The sequence below is a fragment of the Triticum aestivum genome, chromosome 1D (genome assembly GCF_018294505.1).
Source record: "Triticum aestivum cultivar Chinese Spring chromosome 1D, IWGSC CS RefSeq v2.1, whole genome shotgun sequence".
Classification (NCBI taxonomy): domain Eukaryota; kingdom Viridiplantae; phylum Streptophyta; class Magnoliopsida; order Poales; family Poaceae; genus Triticum; species Triticum aestivum.
This window is the reverse complement of record NC_057796.1, coordinates 219,659,351-219,675,112: the sequence shown is the minus strand read 5'-3', so window position 1 is coordinate 219,675,112 and position 15,762 is coordinate 219,659,351.

The following is a 15,762-nucleotide window of genomic DNA, read 5'->3' as shown; positions in this document are numbered from 1 at the left end:
CCTTCTCAAGGACCGGGCGTAGCCACACTCGGTTCAACTAAAGTTGGAGAAACTGACACCTGCCAGCCACCTGTGTGCAAAGCACGTCGGTAGAACCAGTCTCGCGTAAGCGTGCGCGTAATGTCGGTCCCGGCCGCTTCATCCAACAATACCGCCGAACCAAAGTATAACATGCTGGTAAGCAGTATGACTTGTATCGCCCACAACTCACTTGTGTTCTACTCGTGCATATAACATCTACGCATAAAACCAGGCTCTGATACCACTGTTGGGGAACATAGTAATTTCAAAAAAATTCCTACGCACACACAGGATCATGGTGATGCATAGCAACGAGAGGGGAGAGTGTTGTACACGTACCCTCGTAGACCGAAAGCGGAAGCGTTTTATCAACGCGGTTGATGTAGTCGTACGTCTTCACGATCCGACCGATCCAAGTATCGAATGCACGACACCTCCGAGTTCTGCACACGTTCAGCTCGATGACGTCCTCGCCTTTCTCGATCCAGCAAGAGGGGCGAAGTAGTAGATGAGTTCCGGCAGCACGACTGCATGGTGACGGTGTTGGTGAAGAACAATCTCCGCAGGGCTTCACCTAAGCACTACGAAAACTATGACGGAGGATAAACTAGAGGGGACGGGGTTGCCGGCACACGGCTTGGTGTTTCTTGATGTTTCTTGGGTGCTAGCCCTACCCCTCTATTTATATGTTGAGCCTTGGGGTCGAAACTTGAAGTAAAAGCCTTCACAAAGTCGGTTTCACCCGAAAGGCAAGAGTCCTTCTCGGACTCCAGGGCCAGACGCCAGGGTTCCCGGCGTCTGGACCCAGATGCCAGGGACCCTGGCGTCTGGCCCCTAGACTCCGCAAAACTTCCTTTTGCGCTTTCCAAAAACCTCGTGGGCTTTCCCCTTTGGCCCAGATAAAGTGTTCTCGTGCCCAAACATTTCGGGAAACATCCGGAACCCCTTCCGATGGATTCTGGAACCTTTTGGGAGATCAAACACTACTGTCCACATATCAATCTTTACTTCCGGACCATTCCGGAGTTCCTCGTCATATCCGTGATCTCATCCAAAACTCCGAACAACATTCGGTCACCAACATACATAACTCATAGTACTATATCGTCAACGAACGTTAAGCGTGCGGACCCTACGGGTTCGAAAACTATGTAGACATGACCGAGACACCTCTCTGGTCAATAACCAATAGCGGGACCTGGATGCCCATATTGGCTCCTACATATTCTACGAAGATCTTTATCGGTCAGACCGCATAACAACATATGTTGTTCCCTTTGTCATCGGTATGTTACTTGCCCGAGATTCGATCGTCGGTATCTCAATACCTAGTTCAATCTCGTTACCGGCAAGTCTCTTTACTCGTTTCGTAATACATCATCCCGCAACTAACTCTTTAGTTGCAATGCTTGCAAGGCTTATAGTGATGTGCATTACCGAATGGGCCCAGAGATACCTCTCCGACAATCGGAGTGACAAATCCTAATCTCGAAATACACCAACCGAACAAGTACCTTTGGAGACACCTGTAGAGCACCTTTATAATCACCCAGTTACGTTGTGACGTTTGGTAGCACACAAAGTGTTCCTCCGGTAAACGGGAGTTGCATAATCTCATAGTCATAGGAACATGTATAAGTCATGAGGAAAGCAATAGCAGAATACTAAACGATCGAGTGCTAAGCTAACGGAATGGGTCAAGTCAATCACATCATTCTCCTAATGATGTGATCCCGTTAATCAAATGACAACTCATGTCTATGGCTAGGAAACTTAACCATCTTTGATTCAACGAGCTAGTCAAGTAGAGGCATACTAGTGACACATTGTTTTGTCTATGTATTCACACATGTATCAAGTTTCCGGTTAATACAATTCTAGCATGAATAATAAACATTTATCATGAAATAAGGAAATAAATAATAACTTTATTATTGCCTCTAGGGCATATTTCCTTCAGGACGTGGTGTGGTGCAGGTCGTGTCGGGTGAGGGGGCAACATTTAAATAGTGGTTACATGCAAGGCCAAGCGGCGGGCTATGTTAATGAACGCTAGAGTGGGTTTCTCGGCCCCCTCACTTGTTTAATGCCGGCAGGAGGACGGACGGGAGACAGTTTGAATGCAGTACACAGTCGTCCTATCCAGGCCGGTCACACGTCTTTGGCATTGGAACAGGCGCGGAGGCCAGGCGACGCTCTACGCTGATGTGTTGCTTCAATGCTGGGTCCAAAGAGAAGTCGTGTCTGGTGTGGGCCAACATAAAGCGGTGCTAGTGCTCTGGAGCATCGCTGACTGACATGAAAGCGCGTCAACCGTTTCGCTCGGGATAGGTTTTTGGGTTGGTCTGGGGTATCGGACGCATGTGTGCCACTGCTCCGGACACTTGCAAAGCCCCCTTGGTTTGCATCCAATTTAGGGTATTTTGGACAACCGGACTAGTCCGCCGATCGATAGGGTAACCGTGTTGGAAGGCATACTGCGTCCGGACAACTTTGTTCGGACATATGCGAGCTATTTGAGGGTCCACATTCGAGATGCCTTTCGAGCATCTACAGCCAGGTGCCTCAAACCATCCTCAAACGCTCGGGCAGTTGGACGGGTCATTGATCGATAAAAAAACCGACCCACCCGGGTGCCTCAAACCAGCCCCAAATGCCCGGGCCTTCCAGCACCCCTCATATCCAACCCAAATATAGGGCGGATATGAGGTGGCCCGGCGCATCTGCCATGTCAGCCCGACCCACCACCAACCCCTCATATACCCCCTCGGATGAACCCTAGATCTCAGTCAGCTCAGCCCAATCCACCCTCTCCGTCCCCTATTCTTCCGAATTCGCCCCTCCTCTCCCCAATCCGATCCATGGCGGATGACCGCAGCAGCTCCGGCTCTGGCGGCGATGAGAGCAGCGTCGTTGTGCTCGCTCCCGGCATCCCATAGAGCAACTCGCGGCTAGATCAGGGCGGCAGTAGCAACGACGGCTCGAGGGGCTACGCGTCGTCCCCCTTCGCCCGTCGTCACAATGCAGACGACATTGCCAGGCCCTCCCGTCCGTGCGCAACACCGTGGGAGTGCCGCTCACTCCGCTCTAGTACAAGTATGCCACCCCGCCCCATCTCAACCACCTCTGGAGGGCATCCACGGCTACCATTGGGTGCTCATGCGCTCGGCGCCACTGAGCCGGTTGAGGACGCCCAAGTTGGAGGCACAGGTCGCATGGCATGAGCGACAATGCGTGAGGGATAGGCTAGCGGCGGGTCTAGCGTTGGCATGGGGCCGAGCAATCACACGCTCGTGCCGGTCGATCCTGAGGACGGTCCCATCGCGTCTGTCCTCTGCCACACCCTAACAATGGCGGAGTCGGACGTGCGACGGCTCTAGCGGATGAACGCCAAAGTGGTCCGGCTCGCCATCGAGCTGTCGGAGTGTGAGGCGACGGTGACGGGGATGATGAAGGCGAGGAGGCACACCGAGGAGCGGGAGCGCTTGCTCCATAGGCTAGTCAGGGTATGGATGGACATGTCGGACGACGCATAGGACATCAGTGACGCATCCACATCCATCTCCTACGACGAAGACCCCCAGGTGGCCGACGCCTACACCGGCCTAGAACAACGCTGCTGACCGCAAGGGGAAGATGGCGGCGAGGAAATGGTGATTTGCTCCACCCTTCCCCGTATAAATTAGTTATTTTCTTATGTTTAAGTATTGTCCGACTCATGAAAACTGTTTTTGTGTCCGATGATCATATATGTGAATTATGCCTGATTTCAATATGTTTGTTGCTCAGGCATTGGTGTACGTAGGTTAAATTGCGTACGTTGCATGTGTTTCATGGATATGAGGGACATGATTTGTTTTTGAAACCCGGCAAACGATTTGCCATTTTCATTGAATAAGTAAGAAGGTTGTGGAGAAAAGGCTGAATTATAAAGCATCAACCTCGCGACATTGAATTATGCAAAAGCTTCGCCAGTGAGACACCACAAATTACACTCCTCTTTGATCCTGGCGAAAATGCTTCACTCCAGCGAGATACCACAAATTACACTCGACTTTGATCCTGGCGACAATAACTTCAACTAGCACCGCCATATTGAGGAAGACCCTTTGCGTTTCGTTCCTTCCATATTTACCACAAAACGAGTAGAATGAGGGAGATGAGCGGCTGATGTGGAGCATCCTTCCATCATCCCCATGGAATCTACACCAACACATCAGCACCACGTGGACCCATGACAAGAGCTAGAGCATGCGCAATGGAAACCGAGGTGAACTCCTTCCTACTTGACATGCATATGGACACGAGTGGAACTTGGTTGCTACCTCACCAATATGCACTATGTATCATTAGGTACGAAGATGAACATCACCAAGGAGAAAGAGAAGCACCCCAAGACCTCGAGGAAGAAGAAGGAGGCCAAAGGGAGCAAGGCTGCAAGTCCCAGGCGACCCCGTGCGCACGGGCACCCGAGACCCCATGCCCACGGGCTACCCAGGAAGCGGGAGCTGTAGCACCCCGGGCTACCCATGATGGATAGGTCTACTTCTTCGGCTAACCCACTCTTCGAGCATCAAGATGACGAGGGCGACTGCGTCACCAAGAATAACTCTTCATGCACAATGAGCTCTACATCAAGAGAGTGAAGCTTTGGGTGATCGCATCGAGCAACTCGCCACCGACCTACGATAATCGGAAGCAAGACAACGGGACTATTTAGACGCCAAGCTCTCCAAACAAATGGAAGAATTCCGCAAAACGATCGTGAGCTGCTTGTCTTCCTCGACCTCTTCACCCAGACGGCGCCACTCAATTCGCTAGTCGTCGTCATATTCTTCTTCCAATGCGAGTCCTCCTCGACGCGACGACACTCAAGATCGCCACGCGCAAGAAAATCCGTTCCAAGGAAATGGCCTACAAGACCGAGTTCAAGCACGTGAGAAGGCGCGATGCCAAGAACGAGAAGCCATGGATCAAGAGCAACCACCACCACATCGTTCACGTCAAGAATCTCAAGACGGTGATGCAATCCGGCAAGAGCAACAAAGTCGTGAAGCTCAAGCTCAAGCGGCTCAAGACGCACTCTGAGAGTTCACTCGAGCCGTTGCTCAATGCAACCATCAAGTACGTGAGCAAGAGGAAGCACTTCGTCAGGCACGACTAGAAGAAGCCGCCCGACGTGAAGAGCAATAAGAACGACAAAACCAAGCGCATATGCCTCGACCTCCTCCTCGTTAAGAATGTTATCTCGAAGAACGAGTGCTTGAAGATCCTCCTCCACGTCAAGAGTGACATCAAGCGGAATGTGTGCTAGAAGACCCCCCACGCCACGTGCGACATCAAAACAACCACTATGAGAACACCGCTACGGCAAGCTCAAGTTCACCATGCCCAAGTTCTCAGGAAGCAATGATCCCAAGGAGTATCTCTCATGGGCATTAAAAGTCGACAAGATATTCCATATTCACAACTACAACAACGAAAAGAAGATCACCATGGCCTCCCTCGAGTTTCAAGACTACATCCTCATTTGGTGGGAGCAAGTGATCGAGCGACGCCGCGAGAATAGTGAGCCACCCATCACGACTTGGACACAAATGCAGGACATCATGCGAGCTCGTTTCGTGCCTACACACTACACCCGGGATCTTTTCAAGATGTTACAACTTCTCAAGCAAGGCACGAAGACGATGGAAGAGTACTACCAAGCAAGGTTGTCAGAATCGCGATTCTGTTATGCGATTCTATGACTTTACGACCCAAACTAACCCCTATGATTCTACGATTTTAGTTCATAGAATCTATGTTTCTACGATCCTGATAGTAAAGATTCTACGATTTGCGATCCTACCATCGGAGCTCTGATCCGATTCAAAATCGCGATTCGGACAACCTTGCTACCAAGAGCTGGAAATTGCCATCATAAGAGCCAATGTCAAAGAAGATGATGAGCAAACAATGGCACGCTTCTTGAATGGCCTCAACCACCCAATAAGGAAGATTGCCGATTTCCAACCATACTCCAACCTTCTCGAGCTAGTTCAACAAGCGACTAAGGCGGAGAGACAAGTAGAAGAATAATTCCAATACGCCAAGTACTCATCCAAGACCTACGGCTCATACACACAAGCTACCTCAACTACGACACCTCCTACCTCGACTAGAGCATCACCAAATACCGGCGACAATTCAAGTTCCAAGCAAGCGACACCTTCCTCGACTCGTCCTCCGGCAAGCACCTACAATAACAAGACTCCCTCATCATCGGTGCCACCGGATGATCCCATCAAGACAGGTTATCTCAAGTGCTTCACATGTGGTGGACGTGGACACAAGTCCTTCCAATGCACCAACCGGCGCACCTGCAAATGATGATGGCACATACGACTCATGAGTTAAGACAAGATGGAATCCCTCAAGGATGTCACCATGCACCATCAAGTGAATGAAGAAGAAGATGCTCAAATATACTCGGACAATGATTCAATTCCCGCCCTCGTGGTCTCCAAGGTCTTGACACTTATACACCAACAAGACGAAGATCAACATTGCCACATCTTCCATACCAAAGCGGGCATCAACGGACGTTCCATGAAATTCATCATAGACGAAGGAAGTTGCCACAACTTGGCAAGTGACGACGTATGTTCCAAGCTACAATTGGTCAAGAAGAAGCATCCTTGCCCCTACAAGGTCAAATGGCTTAGCTATTCCTGCACCATTCAAGTGGAGCACACCATGCAAGTTTGATGACCCACAAGTATAGGGATCAATCATAGTCCTTTCTATAAGTAAGAGTGTCGAACCCAACGAGGAGCAGAAGGAAATGACAAGTGGTTTTCAGCAAGCACTGAAATTATGAGTAATGAGTAGTTTGATAGGAAGATAATACGAGCAAGTAACGATAATAGTATCAAAAGTGCAGCAAAGTAGCCCAATCCTTTTGAGGCAAAGGACAGGCCAAAACGGCCTCTTATAATAAGCAAAGCGTTCTTGAGGGTACACAGGAATTTCATCTAGTCTCTTTCATCATGTTGGTTTTATTTGTGTTCGCTACTTTGATAATTTGATATGTGGGTGGACCGGTGCTTAGGTGCTATTCTTACTTGAACAAACCTCCTACTTATGATTAACCCCCTCGCAAGCATCCGGAACTATGAGAAAAGTATTAAAAATAAATTCTAACCATAGCATTAAACTTTTGGATCCAAATCAGTCCCTTACGGAATAGCGCATAAACTAGGGTTTAAGCTTCTGTCTCTCTCGCAACCCATCATCTAATAACTACTCCACAATGCATTCCCTTAGGCCCAAATATGGTGAAGTGTCATGTAGTCGACGTTCACATGACACCACAAAGGGAATCACAACATACCATCAAAATATCGAACACATATCAAGTTCACATGATTACTTGCAACAAGATTTCTCCCGTGACCTCAAGAACAAAAGTAACTACTCACAAATGATAATCATGCTCAAGATCAGAGGGGTATTAAATAGCATATTGGATCTGAACATATAATCTTCCACCAAATAAACCATATAGTAATCAACTACAAGATGTAATCAACACTACTAGTCACCCACAAGTACCAATCTATAGTTCCGGTACAAAGATTGAACACAAGAGATGAACTAGGGTTTGAGAGGAGATGGTGCTGTTGAAGATGTTGATGGAGATTGCCCTCCCCAATATGGGAGAGTTATTTGTGATGATGATGACAATGATTTCCCCCTCCGGGAGGGAAGTTCCCCCGGCGGAATCGCTCCGCCGATGGGCAAAAGTGCTCCTGCCCAAGTTCCGCCTCGAGATGGCGGCGCTTTGTTCTGAAAGTCCTCCCCTTATTTTTTTCTAGGTCAAAATGACTTATATACCAGAAGAGGGGTACCAGAGGTGAGCCGAGGAGGGCAGAACCCACCAGGGTGCGCCTGGGGTCCCTGGCGCGCCCAGGTGGGTTGTGCCCACCTGGTGGGACCCCTCTAGTACTTATTGGCTCCAATATTTCTTATATATTCCATAAAAAATCTCTGTAAAGTTTTAGCTCATTTGGAGTTGTGCAGAAAAGGTAGCCTGATGTAGCTTTTTCAGGTCCAGATTTCCAATTGCCGGAATTCTCCCTCCTTGTGTGAACCTTGCATATTATGAGAGAAAAGGCATTAGAATTACTCCAAAAAGCATTATTATACATAAAAACAATATAAATAACAGTAGGTAAACATGATGCAAAATGGACGTATCAACTCCCCCAAGCTTAGACCTCGCTTGTCCTCAAGCGAAAATCGAAATCGAAAAACATGTCCACATGCTTAGAGAGGGAGGTGTCGATAAAAACAAAATACGGACATAGAAGAATCATGTATGTTATTATGGAAGCAACAAACTTTAACGTAACACTTTTATCATAGAACTTTTATCATAGACTTCTCATGAATGAGTAACAATTCATCACAACATCGAAGTATAAAGCATAAACTCTATTGAGAACCAATAAACTATGTTCTCAGTCAACTTTGCAACTACAATTCATCATCTTTTCAGGAAGGGTCGCGTATCGGAGCATTTAGGCAAGTCTACATACTCAACCATCATATAGTCTTCTATGATTGCTAACACTCACCGCATACACATGAGCAAAACGTTTCAACCCGACACATAGAAAGATAGGGGCTTATAGTTTCGCTTCCCAACGTATTCACCTCAAGGGTGATGTCAACAATAATAACTCATGCCACCCATATCCAACTGGATATATGTGCCGAGATCTTTCCTCACCACATGATGCTTGCCAAAAGAGAAAATAAAAAGGAATAGAGAGAAAAACCTCGACTCCTGCATGAAAGTAAATACATAAAAGTAAAAGATAGGCCCTTCGCAGAGGGAAGCAGAGGTTGCCATGCGCTTTTTGTTTGTATGCTCAATCTATTAGTGCAAAAGAACGTCACGTTATATTGCCCCTTATGATAGCAACCTTTATTATGCAGTCTGTCGCTTTTATTCTTTGCCATCACAAGTTCGTACAACGCTCAATTTTCTCTTAGACTAAATGATCTAACACTTTTAGAAGCAATTTTTATTGTCTTATTGCACCGATGACAACTTACTTGAAGGATCTTACTCAATCCATAGGTAGGTATGGTGGACTCCCAAAATAAGATTTGGGTTTAAGGGTTTTTGGATGCACAAGTAATATTTCTACTTTTTTTTGGAGGAGGAGGAGGAAGTAGTATTTCTACTTAGTGCGGAATTTTTGGCTAGCAAAGATAGGGGCAAGCACCACATGTTAAAGGATATATGACAATATAACTTCTATGTGAATATGAATAAACATAAATCATTACGTTGTCTTCCTTGTCCAACGTCAACAATTTTGGCATATAATAATTTGATGGGGGATCACAATCACAAAAGATGTCCAAGATAGTGTATTTGCTTGTGAATCTTCTATTCCATTATTAATTCTTTCATGAATTGCATCATTGACTAATGCTATGTTTGTAAATCTCCAATAAAATTTTCTACTTATGCTCTTCCTTATGTGATGTCACTACTTACCATAAGATTAGCATATGATCTTTTTCATTTATTTCCTTTCTTTTTATTGAACATGAAAGTAAAGAAAACAAAACTCAAACTAAACTTTATTATATATCTCGCACACGATTACAAGCATAGACCACTAAGCAAACTCTCAAAAAGAAAGGATCGGACTAAACTTTTATTCATCTAAAGCAAAAGATAAGTATGGATCGAACTAAGATAAGTAAATGCAAAAGGTAGTGGAGGTGATATGATACCAGGGCACCTCCCCCAAGCTTAGCACAAGCCAAGGGGAGTGCCCATACCCGATACTCAAGTTTCATTTGGTGATGAAGAAGGAGCTGGTGGTGATGATGTAGAGGGTTTGTCCTGCTTCCTTATCTTATGCTTGAGGATGGATTTTTACTCCTTCAATTCACCGATCTCCTGCTCAAGCTCCAATACCTTTTTGCATAAATCTTGCTTGTTTTCCTGCAAAAGACGAAAGGGGATAAACTGGATCTTAGGCTTCTTTGCTTTGTTGGGGAGACTTGACTTCTTGAATTCCACGTGCATGTCCCCAGGTTGAGGCAATGGGACTTCATCCTCATTTGAGCTTGTCTCTTCCTCCCCTTTAGGATCATAGTCTTCCTCTTCCTTCGAAGTCCAACTATAGTGCTCCACATCCCAATAAGCCTTGGGGTTTGTGATATAATCAACAACATAACTCTCACCTTTCGAGTCTTGGGATGACATATTTTCAGATTTGTCAGGAAAACAACAAGAAAATAAAACAGAAGGTTTCTCCATGATACGGTGGTCAATAGGATCGGGGGGTATATAAAGATTTTTTATCTTGGGAAACAAGCAAACGGAAGAAAAACAAAGTCCGGAAGGTACCCGAGGTGGGCACAAGACACCAGGGCGCGCCTGGCAAGGCGCGCCCAGGTGGGTTGTGCCCACCAGGGTGACCTTCCTGGTTGTTTCTTATTTTCCAATTTTTGTTATATTCCAAAACTGACAAAAAATATTTTTGCGTATTTTTCGGAGTCCGTTTACTTACAGTCTCACGTACCTCCTCCTTTTCACGATTCTGGAGTGTTCCGGAATGTTTCCTTTATGTGTTCTTTCGGTGTCATTTGTATAATATTGCTTTCAACATTAATAGGCGCACCTGAGATATAATGTTTTATTCTTTGCCCATTTACAACCTTCGGGTTGGTACCTTCGGCATTGTTTATTTTGATAGCTCCAGATCGATAAACCTCCTCGATAACATAGGGTCCTTCCCATTTGGAGAGGAGTTTTCCTACAAAGAATCTGAAATGAGAGTTGTACAAAAGAACATATTCTCCAACTTTGAACTCACGCTTTTGGATTCTTTTATCATGCCAGCTTTTAACTTTTTCTTTAAATAACTTGGCATTTTCATAAGCTTGGGTTCTCAATTCATCTAATGAGCTAATATCAAATAACCTCTTTTCACCGGCAAGTTTGAAATCATAGTTGAGTTCTTTAATTGCCCAATATGCTTTATGTTCTAACTCAAGAGGCAAATGACAAGCTTTTCCATAAACCATTTTATAAGGTGGCATACCCATAGGATTTTTATATGCTGTTCTATATGCCCAAAGTGCATCATCTAATTTCTTAGACCAATTCTTTCGGGACCTATTGACAGTCTTTTGTAAAATTAATTTTATTTCTCTATTGCTAAGTTCAACTTGACCACTAGACTGAGGATGATAAGGTGATGCAATTACATGGTTAACATCATACTTAGCAAGCATTTTATGGAAAGCACCATGAATAAAGTGTGAACCACCATCAGTCATTAAATATCTAGGGACTCCAAACCTTGGGAAAATAACTTCCTTAAGCATTTTAATAGAGGTGTTGTGACCAACACTACTAGTTGGAATAGCTTCTACCCACTTAGTAACATAATCGACAGCAACCAAAATATATGTATACCCATTAGAGGAAGGAAAAGGTCCCATGTAATCAAAACCCAAAACATCAAAAGGCTCAATAGCAAGAGAATAATTCATAGGCATTTCCTGACGCTTACCAATATTACCAATTCTTTGACATTCATCAGAAGATAAAATAAACTTACGGGCATCCTTGAAGAGAGTAGGCCAATAAAATCCGGATTGCAACACCTTGTGAGCAGTTATGTCTCCCGCATGATGCCCTCCATAAGCTTCGGAGTGACATTTCCATAGGATTTGTCCCTGTTCATGCTCAGGTACACAACATCTAATAATACCATCTACTCCTTTATAAAGATGTGGGTCATCCCAAAAGTAATGTCTTAAATCATAGAAGAATTTTTTTCTTTTGTTGGTATGTGAAGCTAGGTGGTATATGTTTAGCAACAATGAAATTAGCATAGTCAGCATACCAAGGAGTGTTATGAGAAACATTTATTGTAGCTTGCTCATCAGGAAAACTATCATTAATAGGTTGTGGGTCATCAAGAATATTTTCTAGCCTAGACAAGTTATCAGCCACGGGGTTCTCAACTCCTTTTCTATCAGTGATATGTAAGTCAAATTCTTGTAGCAACAAAACCCACCTAATGAGTCTAGGTTTAGCATCTTTCTTTTCCATAAGATATTTTATAGCAGCATGATCGGTGTGAACAATTACTTTAGAATCAACAATGTAAGATCTGAATTCATCACAAGCAAAGACCACTGCTAAGAATTCTTTTTCAGTAGTAGCACAATTTTGTTGAGCACTGTCTAGAGTTTTACTAGCATAAAACTCTTTGTCCTAGAACAGCACCAACAGCATAATCACTAGCATCACACATAATTTCAAAAGGCAAGTTCCAATCAGGTGGTTGAACAATAGGTGCAGAAATCAAGGCTTTCTTAAGTGTTTCGAAGGCTTCTACACAATCATCATAAAAATAAATGGAACATACTTTTGTAAAAGATTTGTAAGAGGCCTAGAAATTTTAGAGAAGTCTTTAATAAACCTCCTATACAAACCAGCATGACCAAGGAAACTACGAATACCTTTGATATCTTTAGGACATGGTATTTTCTGAATTCTATCAACTTTAGCTTTATCCACCTCAATACCTCATTTAGAAATTTTATGTCCCAAGACAATACCTTCACTAACCATAAAGTGGCACTTCTCCCAATTCAAGACAAGATTAGTTTGCTCATATCTCTGCAAAACTCGATCAAGGTTGCTGAAGCAATCATCAAAAGAAGTTCCGTAAACGGAGAAATCATCCATGAAAACCTCAACAATCTTTTCACAAAAATCAGAGAATATAGCAGTCATACATCTTTGAAAGGTAGCAGGTGCATTGCATAAACCAAAAGGCATACGTCCATAAGCATAAGTTCCAAAAGGACAGGTAAAGGTGGTTTTCTCTTGATCAGGTTGTGAGACAGGTATTTGAGAAAAACCAGAATATCCATCAAGGAAACAAAAATGTGTGTGTTTTGACAATCTTTCTAGCATTTGATCAATAAAAGGGAGAGGGTAATGATCTTTTCCAATAGCTTTATTTAATTTTCTAAAATCAATTACCATTCTATAGCCAGTGACAATTCTTTGCGGAATAAGTTCATTCTTATCATTAGGAACAATAGTAATACCTCCCTTCTTAGGGACACAATGAACGAGACTTACCCATTGATACGTCTCCAACGTATCCACTTTTCCTAACGCTTTCCCTCTTGTTTTGGACTCTAATTTGCATGATTTGAATGAAACTAACCCCGGACTGACGCTGTTTTCAGCAGAACTACCATGGTGTTGTTTTTGTGCAGAAATAGAAGTTCTCGGAATGGAACAAAACTTTGCGAGGATTTTTTTATATCTATAAAGAGAATTTCTGGAGCCAAGAGCCACCGGAGGGGGCCACCTGGGTGGGCACAACCCAGCAGAGCATGCCTGCCCTCCCAGGCGCGCCCAGGTGGGTTGTCCCCACCTGGTGGCTCCACAGACCCTGAAACCGACGCTATAAAATCCTATTTTTCCAGAAAAACCAAGGAGAAATAATTATCACGATCCACGAGATGGAACCGCCATCACCTCCTGTTCTTCATCGGTAGGCCAGATCTCGAGTCCGTTTGGGGCTCCGGAGAGGGGATCTTCGTTCTTCGTCATCACCAACCCTTCTCCATCGCCAATTCCATGATGCTCCCCACCGGGAGTGAGTAATTCCTTCGTAGGCTCGCTGGTCGGTGAAGGGTTGGATGAGATTCATCATGTAATCTAGTTAGTTTTGTTAGGGCTTGATCCCTAGTATCCACTATGTTCTGAGATTGATGTTGCTATGACTTTGCCATGCTTAATGCTTGTCACTTTGGGCCCGGGTGCCATGATTTCAGATCTGAACCGTTTATGTTATCAAAATTATATCCATGTTCTAGGTCCGATCTTGCAAGTTATGGTCACCTACTACGTGCTATGATCCGGCAACCCCGGAGTGACAATAGTCGGGACCACTCCCGGTGATGACCGTAGTTTGAGGAGTTCATGTATTCACAGTGTGTTAATGCTTTGTTCCGGTACTCTATTAAAAGGAGGCCTTAATATCCCTTAGTTTCCAATTGGACCCCGCTGCCACGGGAGGGTAGGACAAAATATGTCATGCAAGTTCTTTCCATAAGTACCTATGACTATTTACGGAATACATGCCTACATTATATTTATGAACTGGAGCTAGTGTGGTATCGCCCTAGGTTATGACTGTCACATGATGGATATCATACGACAAATTATCGATCCAATGCCTATGAATTTATCTTATATTGTTCTTGCTAAGTTACTACTGCTGCTGTTACTGTTGCACTTGCTACAAAATTACTGCTATCACTATTACCATTACCGTTGCTGCTGTCACTATTATCAAAACTATCATACTACTTTGCTTCTGATCACTTTGCTACAGATAATTAATCTCCAGGTGTGGTTGAATTGACAACTCAGCTGCTAATCCTTACGAATATTCTTTGGCTCCCCTTGTGTCGAATCTATAAATTTGGGTTGAATACTCTACCCTCGAAAATTGTTGCGAACCCCTATACTTGTGGGTTATCACCCATCTACTATCAGCTCTAGGATAGATTATACCTGCTTCCAGAAGCTTCAGTATTTCAGTTCTTACCACTTCTTTCATCTTAGGATTTAAATGTCGTTGGTGATCAACGATGGGTTTAGCATCAGGTTCCATGTTAATTTTGTGATGACAAAGAGTGGGACTAATGCCCTTTAAATCATCAAGAGTATTCCCAATAGCAGCTCGGTGCTTCTTCGGAACCTTTAATAATCTTTCTTCTTGATGTTCTGCTTTGGATTCATCTTCTGTTATAAGTAAACTTGCAACACCACCACATGCTATTAATACTGATATGTCGCAAGTTATTGATGATGCTACTTCTACTATGAATGATGCTTATGATGATGCTAGTACCTTGCTTGATGATGATGATATGCCACTTGGTGATTTTCTTGATGAACAAATTGCTAGAATAAAACAACATGATGTTGTTGAGTCTGATGATGAGCTTGAAACTGAACCTCCTGAAACACCTGCTAGAACTAGCCTTCCTAGATATGAATTGCCTAAGGTACCGAAAGGTTATGTTATGAATGAGGAGACAACTGGAGATATTCTTGCTTGTAAGGATAGAGATGATCTAGAGAAATTATTATGCAAGTATAAAGAAAAACCTCTGAATGCTAGAATGCAATATGATCCTAAGTTTGCTACCTCACCTATCTTTATTGATGATAAGGATTATGAATTCTCTGTCGACCCAGAGTTAATTACTTTGGTTGAATCTGACCCTTTCCATGGTTATGAAACTTAAACTGTTGTGGCACATCTTACTAAGTTGAATGACATAGCCACCCTTTTTAATCATGATGAGAAAACTCGCTATTACTTTATTCTCAAATTTTTTCCGTTCTCATTAAAGGGTGATGCTAAAGCTTGGTACAATACTCTTGCTCCTGGTTGTGTGCGTAGTCCCCAGGATATGATTTATTACTTCTCTGGAAAATATTTCCCTGCTCATACGAAACAAGCTGCTTTACAGGAGATATTTAACTTTGTTCAAATTAAAGAAGAGAGTCTCCCACAAGCTTGGGGGAGGCTTTGCCAGTTACTTAATGCTTTTCCTGACCATCCTCTTAAGAAAAATGAAATACTTGATATCTTCTATAATGGACTAACCGATGCT